Below are 15,756 nucleotides of genomic sequence, written 5' to 3' on the forward strand. Positions count from 1 at the left end.
GATTGTGAACTCATTTTTCTCTGGAAGACATAACTTTGAAAATTTTCCGAAGCCTACATTTAAGAATTTCCTACAGACAAAATATGCATCTGTTTTTATCAGATGCCTTCTGGAACTACCAGTTGGCTTTAAATTTAAACTACCTTTTCAGGCTTTCTTCTTCAGAGTTTATTTGAACCATCATAATTGTGTACATTTTGTTCCCACTCATGTGACAGCTGACCTGTCATTATGAGGAAACAGGAGTGTCTTTCTACTTTCTCCAGAACAAAGCTGCAAGTTGATTTGTATGATTCTCACTATAGAATTTTTTCCCTTGGAGTTTCACCTCTCCAGGATCCCTGGCTTTATATGTTTGTTATCATTATTACAATAATCATACATGACTACTAAAGTTCTAATGAATCAAAATAAGGGTTGCCTTTCAGGAAAGTGTATTTTTTACATTTTCCTCCAGTTGTTAAATAAAACTGTTCACATGCTGTCTCCTAAACAACACATTTCCCTATAAAAACCAATATTTTCAAATTTAAATATTTTCAGAATTTTAAAATTTACAATACTACAAGATCTGGAACTTTAAGAGCTGGAAAAGCTCTATAACAAGGAATAATAATAACACAGGGATAACCATATTGTTGCATGGTGATGAATATTTTAAGCTAATGCATTCTAGATGCTGTATCCTATATATACATTTTATTCTTTTATTCTCTAATTCTTCAAGTAGAACAGAATCATTAATGAAACTATGAATCATTCTATAATGAGAATTACAATAATCTTCCTGTACTAAAAGGCACTTAAGATCCAATTGATGATATTAATTAATATTATTAAAATTGTATAATACTTGTAATTATTATACTTAGAAAACTTAGAGACATAGAAATTTGTATTCTTTCATATTAGCCATGTTATCAGATTGCATAAACTTCTCTAGTTATCTTATCTTCAATTTCCTAAACTACATGATATAGTCTATTGCTCTTTGGAAATGTCTCAGTATTTCCAAAATGTATCAAATACCTTAAAAAGGAACACCAACAGATGAACTCAGTTTTCAGTATTAAAAGCAAGATAAATGTTTATAATACAATGAAAAACAGTCTTATGTAAAATTGCACTAATGCTTGTCATCCATTATCAACTGACATGGGAAACATACGGACCTGCAATCTGTGTGTGTGTGTGTGTACAATGCACATATACATATACACATGGTCATGCACTGCATAACAATGTTTCAGTCAACAACAGACCACATATATAATAGCGGTCCTGTAAGATTATAATGTGGCTGGAAAATCCCTGTCATCTAGTAACTTCATGACATCATAGCATAATGCAGTACCCACATGTAGCACAGTGCATCACCTACATGTTTGTAAAGATGCTGATGTAATCAAACATATACACTTCCAGTAATATAAAAATATATCATGCAATTATATATCATGCATAAATAATAGTGATAACAAAATATGTTACTGGCTCATGTATTTACTATAATTTTTATCATTATATTAAAGTGTACTTCTTTTTATAAAAAAGAAAAATCTAACTAAAACAGCCTCAGGCTGGTCTTCCTTAAGTATTCTAGAAGAAGGCATTGTTATAGGAAATGGAAGCTCCATGTGTGTGTTATTGCCCCTTGAAGACTTTCCAGTGGGATAAGACGTGGAGGTGGAAGACAGTGATATTGATGATCCTGAGCCTGTATAGGACTAGGCTAATGTGTGTGTTTGTGTCTTAGTTTTTAACAAAAATGTTTAAAAGTAAAAAAAAAAAAGAATTTAGGCTGGGCGTGGTGACTCACGCTTACAATTCCAGCACTTTGGGAGGCTGAGATGGGTGGATTGCTTGAGCCCAGGAAACATACAAACATGGAGGTGAAAGAGGGGGACAAGACACTACTGAAACAAATGGAGAAACATTCCATACTCATGGATTGGAAGAAGCAATATTGTTAAAATAGCCATGCTATTTTCTTGGTGGAGACAGGGTTTTGCAAGAAAGATACAAAAATTAGCTGGATGTGGTGGTGCATGCCTGTGGTCCCAGCTACTCAGGAGGCTGAAGTAAGAGGATCGCTTGAGCCAGAGGGGTGGAGGTTGCAGTGAGCCAAGATCGCACCACTGTACTCCAGCCTGGGTGACAGAGTGAGACCCTGTCTCAATAAAAAGAGAAAAATAATTTTAAATTTCAAAAATAGAAAAAATTTATATAATAAGAATATAAAGAAAGAATATCTTGTCCAGCTGTGCAACATGTTTGTGTTTTAACCTAGGTGTTCTTACGAGAGTCAAAGAGTTTAAAATTTTTAAAGTTCACAAAGTAAAAATAGTTACAGTAAGCTAAGATTAATTTATTATTAAAGAAAGAAAATTAATGTTATAAATTAATGCCCCCTCAGTGTCCAGTGTTTATAAAGTCAATAGTAGTGTATAGTAATGCCCTAGGCCTTCAGATTCACTCACCACTCACTCACTGATTCACCCGGAGCAACTTCCAATCCTGCAGACTCCATTCATGCTAACTGCCCTATGCAGATGTACTATTTTTTATCTTTTATACCATATTTTTACTGTATTCTCCCAAAGTGCTGGGATTACAGGTATGAGCCACCATGCCCAGCCAGGAAAAGCAACATTGATACTGATTACAGTTACATCAGGAAATGCAACTTTAAATCACTTTGTCACTTTTCTATGTTTAGATAGACAAATGCTTACCATTGTATTACAATTGCCTACAGTATTCAGTACATTAACAGTACAGGTTTGTAGCCTAGGAGCAATAAGCCCTACTAGATAGCCTAGGTGTATAGTGGGCTATACCATCTAGGTTTGTGGGACTACACTCTATAATGTTCACACAATGATGAAATAGCCTAAGGACACGTTTCTGAGAGCATATACCTATCATTAAGTGATGCATGACTATATACATACATATGTATATTTTTGTAATATACCCTATATTTTATTTCAAAGGCAGTTGTGAAAACTCATCAGCTTTGATTGCAAATCAAATTTTGTCCAGCATGAAAATTAACATGCTCTTATTCCATAAATATAAAAAGACACCAGCTTTTTAAAGTTACAGCATATATTTAGCAGCAATATTTATCTTATTGCTTATATTTTATCTTATATGCAGTAAAATACTAGGTATCTCATATTTTTATTAGTATAATAAAGAACACCTCCTCACCTTTAATTAAGCACACAAATAAGATAATCCAATTGATGGAACATGATTCAAATATGAAAAAAATATCCTTTCACATATTAACATTGCTAGATGGATTTTTCTTTAGATGTTAATAGATATGACATTGATATGATTTGCATATTCTAGAGGGTAATTAAACTGACACATGTTCAAATCAAGTTTAGGACAAAACTGATTAAAAGTTGACTTCCAACCAAAATGACTGATTGGCTTTTAATGCACTGAATGCACTGAAGTGTTCAGAAGGCGATTTATACAGGAGAAGGAAGATATGTTAGTTTCCTATTGCTTTTGTGACATAGCCACACAAACGTAGTGGCTTAAGACCACACAAAATTATTATTGTACATGTTTGAAGTTCAGAAATGTTAAATTGAGTCTTACAGGGCCACAATCAAAGATGGCGTTTCTTCCAGAAGCTCTAAGGGAGAATCTATCTGTAGTAGGTAGAATAATGGTCCTCCAAAGGTGTCCACGTTTGGACAGCCCCAAATCTGTAACTATATTAACTTGCATGGTAAAGGTGGTTTTGCAGATGTCTTTAGTTAAGGATCCTGAGATGGAGAAATCAACTTGGATGATCCAGTTGGCCCAATGGAGTTGCAAGGATAAAAGGAGAGCAGGAGGGTCAGAGTCAGAGAATTCAATGTGAAGATGCAAGTAGAGGTTGGAGTGACACTTTGAAGATGGAAGAAGAGCCATATAGAGGAATGCAGGTAGTATCTAGAACCTGGAAAAGGTAAAAAAAATTCTCCCCTAGAGCCACCAGAAGGAACATACAAAAAGCAAGGAAGCACTTTCTCCTCTAAAGCCTCCAGAAGAAATGCAGCTCTGCTAGCACCTTGATTTTAGCCCTGTAAAAGCCATTTCAGCTTCTGACCTCCAGAACTGTAAAGCAATAAACTTGTGTTGCATTTAGCTACTAAATGTATGGTTATATCTTATACCAGCAATAGAAAAATGGCATACTGTTCCTTGCTTTTTATCCTTCCATCATCGAGCCCACCCAATGTAACTTCCCCATCTCAACACGCTTGATTTAATCACATCTGCAAAGTCCCTTTTTCCATGTAAGATAACATTCACGGGCTCCATGGATTATGACATGAACGTTAGGGGATGGAAGAAGGTGAGGAGGTATTCTGTCAACCACAGAAATTGATGCATCTTTTTAAATCAGAAATGTATCAGAATTATTTAAAAAAATCAGTTCTAAGACTTCATTTTTATTGTGGGAATACATACACTCAGTTACTTCTAGACACTAATAAAACTTAAGAACATGAACTTGGCTGTGGTAGTTTAACAAGAACACACAATAGGAAAGTAAATATGACTTCCAAAACAGAAAAAACTTCCAAACCAGTAGAAGAAAAACAATGGAGCAAAGAATGTCATATTTAGCCAGCAAGAAACAGGGAGGAAAAAATATGATGGCATCAGGTATGTAAATCAAACCCATAAAAATCAAAAGAGAATTAGAGGACTCCAGTTTCATAGTAGCGTATGTTAACCTAAATTTGTCTGAAACTGATAACTCACACTATAAAGATTACAGAGTACACACACCTGACATGATTTAAATTACTTAACACTATTAATATTAAAGATGGTGAAATAGCATCTCAATGAAAAACATTAAAATAAATTTTTGATAAAAAATGCTAGACTTACCATTTTTAAAACATATTTCTGCTGACTACTTAGTCACCGCTACAATAATGACAAATAAAATTTTTAAATATAAATTTTTTTAATATAAAAATCTGTAACAATGAAAATAGGAGTGAGGTCATCCTAAGATGAGTGATTTCAATAAATTTTGATGAATGTTCACAGTGCTATAAAGGCCACACCCTCTTGCCTCAATCTGAGACAATTTGGGGACCATCTTAGCTCTACAGATACCTGTGTGACTGGGCTGAGGCCTTTGATTTGATTACCTGACAGTGCAAACTCTCTCTCTGCCCAATTTGGCTTCCCTCACATCCAGGGTTAATAATCCAGAGACCTCATTCCAATAAGCTTCCTCTATTAAAAATCTCTCTCTGAATCCAGTTTCCAGAGAACCTGAGCTGAAACAGGCAATATGAATCTAAAGCTTATACCATGCTATACTGATTCTCCATGTGCTGTGTTTATAAATTTTTATACTGCTGCTGCTGCTAATGCACTTTCTATATACAAGTATTGTTTTACGAGCTTTTCATAACCTAACTCATTTAATACTAGAAATAAGCCTATGAGAGGTACTGTTGTTATACACATTTTACAAATATACCAATTCATACAGGACATAGATAGATATATAGATAGAGATTATTTAAAATAATACTCAGAACAATTAAAAAGTAACACATATTCTGAAATATTTTGACGTATTTTTCTTTAAAAATATCAAGATATTTTACCCTGTGGAGAAGACTTCTTTTTTTACTTTATTACTTAATTATTTAACTTTTTTTTTGAATTTTTTTGAATTTCAATAGGTGTTTGTGGAACAGGTGGTGTTTAGTCACATGTATAAGTACTTTAGTAGTGATTTCTGAGATTGTGCCCACCCCCCCCAAACTGGAGCAGTGTACACTGTACCCAATGTGTAGTATTTTATCCCTCACCCACCTCCCATCCTTTCCCCCAAGTCCCTGAAGTCCATTGTATCATTCTTTTTTTTTTTCTAAGACAGAGTCTCACTCTGTTGCCCTGGCTGGAGTGCAATGGCATGATCTCGGGTCACTGCAACCTCTGCCTCCTGGGTTCAAGCGATTCTCCTGCCTCAGCCTCCCAAGTAGCTGGGATTACAGGAACCTGCCAGCAGGCCCGACTAAAATTTTTTTTTTTTTTTTTTTTTTTGTATTTTTAGTAAAGATGGGGTTTCACTATGTTGGCCAGGCTGATCTCAAACTCCTGACCTCATGATCCCCCACCTTGGCCTCCCAAAGTGCTGGGAATACAGGAGTGAGCCACCGTGCCTGGCCCATATGCCTTTGCCTCTTCATAGCTTATCTCCGACTTATGAGTGACAACATCCAATGTTTGGTTTTCCATTCCTGAGTTACTTCACATAGAATAATGGTCTCCAATTCCATCCAGGTTGCTGTGAATGCCATTATTGTGTTCCTTTTTATGTCTGAGTAGTATTCCATGGTATATATATGCCACATTTTCTTTATCCACTTGTTGATTGATGGCCTTTTGGGCTGGTTCCATATTTTTGCAATTGTGAATTGTGTTGCCATAAACAAGGGTGTGCAAGTATCTTTTTTGTATAATGACTTCTTTTCCTCTGGGTAGATACCCAGTAGTGGGATTGCTGGATCAAATGGTAGACATACTTTAATTCTTTAAGGAATCTCCACACTGTTTTCCACAGTGGTTGTACTAGTTTACATTCCCACCAATGGTGTAAAAGTGTTCCCTTTTCACCACATCTACACCAACATTTGTTTTTTATTTTTTGATTGTAGCCATCCTTGCAGGAGTAAGGTGGTATCACACTGTGGTTTTGATTTGCATTTCCCTGATAATTAGTGATGTTGAGCATTTTTTCATATGGTTTTTGGCCATTTGTATATCTTCTTTTGAGAACTATCTATTCTAGCCCAGTTTTGGATGGAATTGTTTGGTTTTTTTTCTTGCTGATTTGTTTGAACTCCTTGTAGATTCTGGATATTAGTTCTTTGTTGGATGTACAGATTGCAAAGATTTTTTTCCCACTCTGTAGGTTGTCTGTTTACTCCACTGATTATTTCTTTTGCTGTGCAGAAGCTTTTTAGTTTAATTAAGTCCTATCTATTTATCTTTGGTTTTGTTGTGTCTGCTTTTGGGTTCTTGGTAATGAAGTCATCTTTGTCTAAGCCAGTGTCAAGAAGAGTTTTTCCAATGTTGTCTTCCAGAATTGTTATGGTTTCGGGTCTTAGATTTGGTCTATCTTGAGTGGATTTTTGTATAAGGTGAGAGATGAGGATCCAGTTTCATTCTCCTACATGTGGCTTGCCAATTATCCCAGCCCCTTTTGTTGAATAGGGAGTCCTTTCCTCATTTTATGTTTTTGTTTGCCTTATTGAAGATCAGTTGGCTGTAACTATTGGGCTTTATTTCTGGGTTCTCTATTCTGTTTCATTGGTCTATATGCCTGTTTCTATACCAGTACCATGTTGTTTTGGTTACTATAGCCTTATAGTATAGTTTGAAGTTAGGTAATGTGATACCTCCAGATTCATTCCTTTTGCTTAGACTTACTTTGGCTATGTGGACTATTTTTTTGGTTCCATATGAATTTTAGGATTGTTTTTCTAATTCTCTGAAGAGTGATGGTGGTATTTTGATAGGAATTGCATTGAATTCATAGATTGCTTTTGGCAGTATGGGCGTTTTCACAATATTGGTTCAACCCATCCATGAGTATGAGATGTGTTTCCATTTGTTTGGGTCACCTATAATTTCTTTCAGTGGTGTTTTGTAGTTTTCCTTATAGAGGTCGTTCACCTCCTTGGTTCAGTATATTACTAAGCTTTTTTTTTTTTTTTTTTTTTTTTTTGCTTTTTTTAATGGGTTTTTTTTTTTTTTTTTTTTTTTTGCAGCATTGTAAAAGGGGTTAAGTTCTTGATTTGATTCTCAGCTTGGTCACTGGTGGTGTATAGCAGGGCTACTGATTTGTGTACATTTGTGTACATTGTGCTAGAATTGTATCCTGAAACTTTGCTGAATTAACTAACCAGTTCTAGGAGCTTTTTGGATGAGTCTTTAGGATTTTCTAGGTATATAATCATGTCATCAGTAAACAGTGACAGTTTGACTTCCTCTTTACTGATTTGGATGCCCTTTATTTCTTTCTCATGTCTGGTTGCTCTGGTTAGGACTTCCAGTACCATCTTGAATAGAAGTGGTGAGAGTGGGCAGCCTTGTCTTTTTCCATTTCTCAGGGGGACTGCTTTCAGCTTTTTCCCATTCAGTATAATGTTGGCTGTGGTTAGTCACAAATGGCTTTTATTTCCTTAAGGTATGTTCCTTCTATACCGATTTTGCTGAGGTTTTTAATCATAAAGGGATGCTGGATTTTGTCAAATGATTTTTCCGTATATATTGAGAAAATCATGTGATTTGTGTTTTTAATTCTGTTTATGTGGCTTATCCTATTTTTTAACTTGCAGATGTTAAACCATCCCTGCATTCCTGGTATGAAACCCACTTGATCATGGTAGATTATCCTTTTGATATGCTGCTGGATTCAGTTAGCCAGTATTTTGTTGAGGATTTTTGCATCTATGTTCATCAGGGATATTGGTCTGTAGTTTTCTTTTTTAGTTTTATCCTTTCCTGGTTTTGATATTAGGGTGATACTGGCTTCATAGAATGATTTGGGGAGGATTCCCACTTTCTTTATCTTTTGGAAAACTGTCAATCAGATTAGTAACAATTGAGAAGACTTTTTTTACATCCATTAATATTTATCAAAGATTTGTTGAGTTTTTTTGAAACTTAGTATGTAATAAATATTTAAAATAAATAATGTAGTAACAATATCCTCTGCTATAATGCAAAGTGCTAGAATTTAATAAAGGATAAACAAATAAAATGAAACTAATTGAAAATTCTGAAAATAGAAATCAAAAAACAATACAGCATCCTAAGCAATTATTTATATAAAGAGAATATCAAACTATCAGTTACAAACTAATTATAAATTAACTCATTATTGTGTATTGAAATTTATGAAATGTGACTAAAATTATACTAAAGAGAGAGGAAATACAAATGAAAGAACTAAAGATTCCACTTGAGAAGATAGAAGAAGATTAACAAACTAAAGGCCAAAGAAAGAATTTTGAAAAGGTAAATGTAGAAATTAGTGAAATACAAGCCATTTTAACATTAGTATTTAAAATTAATTTTAAGGCCTATTTCTAAAATAACCTACAAAATACATAACATTTCAGCAAGGTTAAAGCCAATGAAGAGATAAAACAAAGTAAAATATTAGGAATAAAAATTAAAGATGATGTACACATTATAAATAAATAACATATAAGCCAAAGAAGATAAATTATTTTGTCTGTTGCATTTTCTTTTTTTTTTTTTTTTTTTTTTTTTTTTTTTTTTTTTTTGAGACGGAGTCTCACTGTGTCTCCCAGGCTGGAGTGCAGTGGCGCGATCTCGGCTCACTGCAAGCTCCGCCCCCTGGGTTCACGCCATTCTCCCGCCTCAGCCTCCCAAGTAGCTGGGACTACAGGCGCCCGCTACCGCGCCCGGCTAGTTTTTTGTATTTTTAGTAGAGACGGGGTTTCACCATGTTAGCCAGGATAGTCTCGATCTCCTGACCTTGTGATCCACCCGCCTCGGCCTCCCAAAGTGCTGGGATTACAGGCTTGAGCCACCGCGCCCGGCCTGTCTGTTGCATTTTCTTTGCACCCATGCCCTTCCCTCTTTATGCTTTGATAATAAGGGAAATGATTACACTACATGTGGTGTATAAGATTATTTTATAGGATACTCACGTGAACAATATTTCATTTTAATTGTGATGGATTTACTTTAACATATTTTTAAATAAGTAACTTGTCATTAAAATACCACAATTTCATAGATATTATTGCTTAAGGCAATGCTATAAACTATATATTTAAAAATAAGTTGATTTAACAAAAATATTAAGTAAATGACAGTCTAAGTAGTAGTATGCTGTTGTAGCAAAATCATGAATTTAGTGAGTGAATGATTGAATTTAGAAGTACATTCTGTGTGCTGTTACCAGAGATGGCAGATCAGTTTTTACTGTCAAAATACCACTATTATACCAAACCCATTTTCCTCTGTTTCCAAATTTCACATGCCCTGAAATCCAGTCTTGACAGTTGACAGTTGTTATGCCTATGCTTCTTGCAAAAGTAATATTTTGAAAAATATAAAAGCAACAACTAGTAGATTTGAACACAAACATGTATCTTCAAAACTGGAAAAATTCTAGAGACAAAGAAATCATAATATTATAAAAGGAGACCAATCAAAGGAAACAACAATTTAGTGTATTTTTTAATTATACTTTATATTCTAGGGTACATGTGCACAATGTGCAGGTTTGTTACATATGCATACATGCTGCATGTTGGTGTGCTGCACCCATTAACTCGTCATTTACATTAGGTATATCTCCTAATGCTATCCCTCCCCTCTCTCCCCATCCTATAACAGACCCTGGTGTGTGATGTTTCCCTTCCTGTGTCTAAGTGTTCTCATTGTTCAGTTCCCACCTGTGAATGAGAACATGCAGTGTTTGCTTTTCTGTTCTTGCAATAGTTTGCTGAGAATGATGGTTTCCAGCTGCATCCATGTCCCTACAAAGGACATCAACTCATCCTTTTTTATGGCTGCATAGTATTCCATGGTGTATATGTGCCACATTTTCTTAATCCAGTCTATCATTGATGGACATTTGGGTTGATTCCAAGTCTTTGCTATTGTGAATAATGCCGCAATAAACATACGTGTGTACGTGTCTTTATAGCAGCATGATTTATAATCCTTTGGGTATATACCCAGCAATGGGATGGCTGGGTCAAATAGTATTTCTAGTTCTAGATCCTTGAGGAATTGCCACACTGTCTTCCACAATGGTTGAACTAGTTTACATTCCCACCAACAGTGTAAAAATGTTCCTGTTTCTCCACATCCTCTCCAGCACCTGTTGTTTCCTGACTTCTTAATGATCACCATTCTAACTGGTGTGAGATGGTATCTCATCGTGGTTTTGATTTGCATTTCTCTGAGGCGAGTGATGATGAGCATTTTTTCATGTGTCTGTTGGCTGCATAAATGTCTTCTTTTGAGAAGTGTCTGTTCATATCCTTTGCCCACTTTTTGATGGGGTTGTTTGTTTTTTTCTTGTAAATTTGTTTGAGTTCTTTGTAATTTCTGGATATTAGCCCTTTGTCAGATGAATAGATTGCAGAAATTTTCTCCCATTCTGTAGGTTGCCTGTTCACTCTGATGGTAGTTTCTTTTGCTCTGCAAAAGCTCTTTAGTTTAATTAGATCCTATTTGTCAATTTTGTATTTTGTTGCCATTGCTTTTGGTGTTTTAGACATGAAGTCCTTGCCCATGCCTATGTCTTGAATGCTATTGCCTAGGTTTTCTTCTAGGGTTTTTATGGTTTTAGGTCTAACATTTAAGTCTTTAACCAATGGAACAGAACAGAGCCCTCCGAAACAATACCACACATCTACAACCATCTGATCTTTGACAAACCTGACAAAAACAAGAAATGGGGAAAGGATTCCCTATTTAATAAATGGTGCTGGGAAAACTGGCTAGCCATAAGTAGAAAGCTGAAACTGGATCCCTTCCTTATACCTTATACAAAAATTAATTCAAGATAGATTAGAAATTTAGTGTATTTTTTAAAGCCACATAAAATTAGCTAACCAAAGGAAAATATTTTCAGATTTTCTAAATTACAACCTTGTCCCCTTTTTATAGTATACACATAAAACAAAACAACAAGTAAAAATTAATGAGCAAAAAGTCAACAGGCAAAAAAAGAAACATAGAAAAGGGTGACTGTATTACTCAGGGTTCTCTAGAGGGACAGAACTAATGAAATAGACATATATATAAAGGGGAGTTTATTAAGTGTGAACTCACACGATCACATGGTCCCACAATAGGCCATCTGCAGGCTGAGGAGCAAGGAGATCCAGTCTGAGTTCCAAAACTGAAGAACTTGGAGTCTGATGTTAGAGGGCAGGAAGCATCCAGCATGAAAGAAAGATGTAGGCTGGGAGGCTAGGCCCATCTCTCTTTTCACATTTTTTTGGTTTTGTTTTGTTTTGCCTGCTTATATTCTGGCTATGCTGGCAGCTGATTAGATTGTGCCCACCCAGATTAAGTGTGAGTCTGCATTTCCCAACCCCCTGACTCAAATGTTAATCTCCTTTGGCAGCACCCTCACAGACACACCCAGGATCAATACTTTGTATCCTTCAATCCAATCAATTTGATACTCAGTATTAACCATCACAGTGACAAAATTAATTGCAAATGAGGATCCATAAAAGAATGTATTTATGGGATCAAAGTGCATTTTATTAATTATTGTTAAATATTTTAATATTTAATGATGATATACTCCTCTTGAAACTCTAGATGTTGAATTCATCTATGTGTGGGGGAGGGAGTTTGTGCAGAATGCATTCAAATATGAAAAGCAAAACTAAAAGAAACAAGGAGAAATTATTGGAAACAACACTTTTTGAACTCCTAAACATCTCAGTCTCTCTCAGACCAAACAAGACAAAAATAAATACTCTAAAAGATTGTCCAATATCTATGTTTATGCTCTGTAAAAGGAGGAATTGGTATGAGATAATTTCAAATATCCCCACAAGTTCTAAAATTCTAACTTATTAAAGGTATTTGGAAGTTTTTGAGTAACCTAAAATGAAGTTTCTCCCAAAAGAGTCAGTATTATTGCATATGTTTTGCTGTTTCTTATCTTTATAAATGTATTTATATCACTCACCTTTGTCATTTATTACCAGGCCTGCACAGCCATCAGTGGTAGCCCTTGATACTCAGATACACAGAATATATGAACAGTCCCCTGTGCTCCCAGGAATTATCACTACCAACCAGTAGCTAAGGTTATTATTCAAAGTCTGCTATATGCTGTGACATGTTTTCCTTCCTGAAATGGAATGAAGTTTGCTGCTCTTCAGAATTTACTTAAATGGGTCCAACATTTATGTCTACTTTTGTAAAAATTAAAGGAGACTGTAATCCAGTAAGACATATCTATTATATTGTTTTACACAACCTAGCTATTACTATGCTTGAAATTTAGTTCAAATGTCTTTTGGGATAAACTAATAAGCAGGCATGTATTGACAAAATATTAAAACAAAAGAAAAGCTGATTTTGTTTACTTCGAGTGATTAAACAACATATGATAAAACTGTCAAGAGAATTCCTATTTGTACACAAGGGCAATCAAAAGAAGATCATCCTTAATCTCTTTTCCAAGACATCAAGAAATATTTTTCTAATGCAAAAAAAGATATTCTGACATGTCAAGCAAAATTCAAATCATTATGTTTAACTTACTCTTTTGCCAAATCAGATTTGGTTTGTTTATTGATTCATATCATTTTGGTCCTATTATTTACTGACTCTCTGATACTTCTTTTATATCTGACACTATCAAATTTTATCCTAGAAATGGGCAAGAGATGTGGAGGACTTTTTTCTAAGTACAGGTCATGTATGTGGAGTCAGGTAGAAGAGAAAAAGGGTCATTTCTCCTTTGATATTTTCACCAAATCACTTTCTGTCATATTTTCGTAGTCATTGTAAGGAGTTAAAAATGGTATAAATGTTATTGTGAGTCATAAGTAAGCAGAATGAACAGGGATTCTATATGAATTTCTTATTACAATTTTCTTTTTAAAAAAAAATGGGATTTCACTCTGTTGCACAGGCTGGAGTGCAGTGGCACGATCACAGCTTACTGCAGCCTCAACCTCCCAGGCTCAAGCAGTCTTCCCACTTTAATCTCCCAGGTAGCTGAGACTACAGGCACATGCCACCATGTCTAGCTAATTTTTGGTTTTGTTTTTGTTTTCTAGCGATAGAGTTTAGCTGTGTTTCCCAAGCTGGCCTTGAACTCCTGAGCTCAAGCAGTCCACGCATCTCGGCTTCCCAAAGTGTGAGCATTACAGACATGAGCTACCACATCTGTCCTCTTATTACAATTTAGAGAAATTAAAGCCTGGATTTCAATGGAGGTGACTACAAGACAATCTATTGCAAGGTAAGATTAAATGTGGAATAAAAATTAGGAAGTTAAATATGTGTAGTTTATGATATCTGTAAGTCTGTATTGATTTGCTTGTTCCCTAAATGTAGATAGAATACCAGATTTAACAAGAAAGAAAATTGCAAACAACTAACATTTCTTGATCTCCAAATCTGAGCACTTCCACCAATACTATCTAACAATCTCCCTGATTACCTTTATGAGGCAGACAATTGTCCATGTCAGAGACATTCAAATTGAGGTTCAAAAAGGTAATTTCCTTGGCCAGTATCATGTATTATGGGCTTACTTAGGATGGGGGCGTTCATCTAAAAATTAGGAAAAGTTAGGAGAAGAACATTTTTACTTCAGTTTTAAACATCTGCTGACCAAATTTGTTTCTGGTTTTCTGTTTTTGAGGACTTATTCCTACCATGCACAATACATACTGTGGTCCTGCAAGAACTAACAGTGAGTGTATTAGTCCATTCACAAATTGCTATAAAGAAATACCTAAGACCAGGTATAAACGAAAGAGGTTTAATTGGCTCACGATTTCACAGGCTGTATAGGACACACGATGCTGGCATCTGCTCAGCCTCTGGGGAAACCTCAGGAAACTTAAAATCGTGATGGAAGATGAAGAGGGAGCACACACATCATATGGCCAGAGTAGGAGCAAGAGAGAGAAAGGGGGAAGGTGCCACACACTTTTAAAGGAGCAGATCTCAAGAGAACTCATTCACTCTTGTGAGGACAGTACTAAGGGGATGGTAATAAACCATTCCAGAGAAACTCCCTCCATGATCCAATCACCTTCCACCAGGTGCCTCCTCCAGCATTGGGGATTACAATTCGACATGATATTTGGTGGGAACACAGATCCTAATGAACTGTTGCTGTGTATGTTATAGTTTTACCTACCTCTGACCAGTCCAGTGATACCACTGATCTTTTCAGATCATAAAACCTTGACTCCCATAATCTCCTATGTGTAAAGTACAAATTCTTTCTTCATTTAATATGTTAGGAATATCTTTGTTTTCCAAAATTTTTTTCATTAACTTATGAGACTTTTTCTCATCTAATTTTTAATCATTTTGTTTTTAAAAACTGTATTTCAAATTCTATCACGAATATGGATTTTTTCTTTCGAAAATTCTTTCCTTATTAAATCATTCTGACATTTTGTTTCATTTTAGCACCATGTCTACTGAGCAGGTTTTACTTTTTGTAGTTATTATAGAGTTGCTTATTGGTACTTATAGTCTATTTATGAAATAAGTCCTGTCTTTGCTTTGTTTGGAAATGATATAAAATTCATACTGGGTTCATTATTCCTGGAATTTAATAGGAAAATAAAATAAAGAATAGTTGCTTAAAATCAGATTTACCCTCTGACAGGTAAATGCTTTGTGGTATATCTCCTTTTAACGATAAAGTGTAATAATATTAATTTTGCTTAAAAAAATGGAAATACTTATTGAAACTCACTGAAATAAAGCACTCTGGGGAACCACAAAAGCACTGCTCTAAGCACTATTTAATTGAGTAGAAATTTGGAAAATTAAAAGAGACTGATAGAAAAATAGCTTTTCAGTCATATGGGTAAATATAAAATTATAGAAGTGTGCTGTGTAATGAGAAGCATCAGTAATAAAGGAAAATGAGGTTTTCCTTTTTTTTTTTTTTTTTTTTACAAGAAAAGCATCATTTAATCATGTCCTCCA

The 15,756-nt window shown here is 35.0% G+C and overlaps 1 long non-coding RNA gene across 1 annotated transcript in view; it reads left to right on the forward strand.

The window, feature by feature from the left end:
- LOC103878252 overlaps positions 1-15,162 on the forward strand; it is a 165,265-nt gene extending 150,103 nt beyond the window's left edge. Inside the window, exon 4 of the long non-coding RNA XR_002517541.2 lies at positions 13,857-15,162. This is a non-coding gene — a long non-coding RNA (uncharacterized LOC103878252). The remainder of the gene's footprint in view (positions 1-13,856) is intronic.
- Positions 15,163-15,756: the final 594 nt, after the last annotated feature.

The sequence above is a fragment of the Papio anubis genome, chromosome 13 (genome assembly GCF_008728515.1).
Source record: "Papio anubis isolate 15944 chromosome 13, Panubis1.0, whole genome shotgun sequence".
Classification (NCBI taxonomy): domain Eukaryota; kingdom Metazoa; phylum Chordata; class Mammalia; order Primates; family Cercopithecidae; genus Papio; species Papio anubis.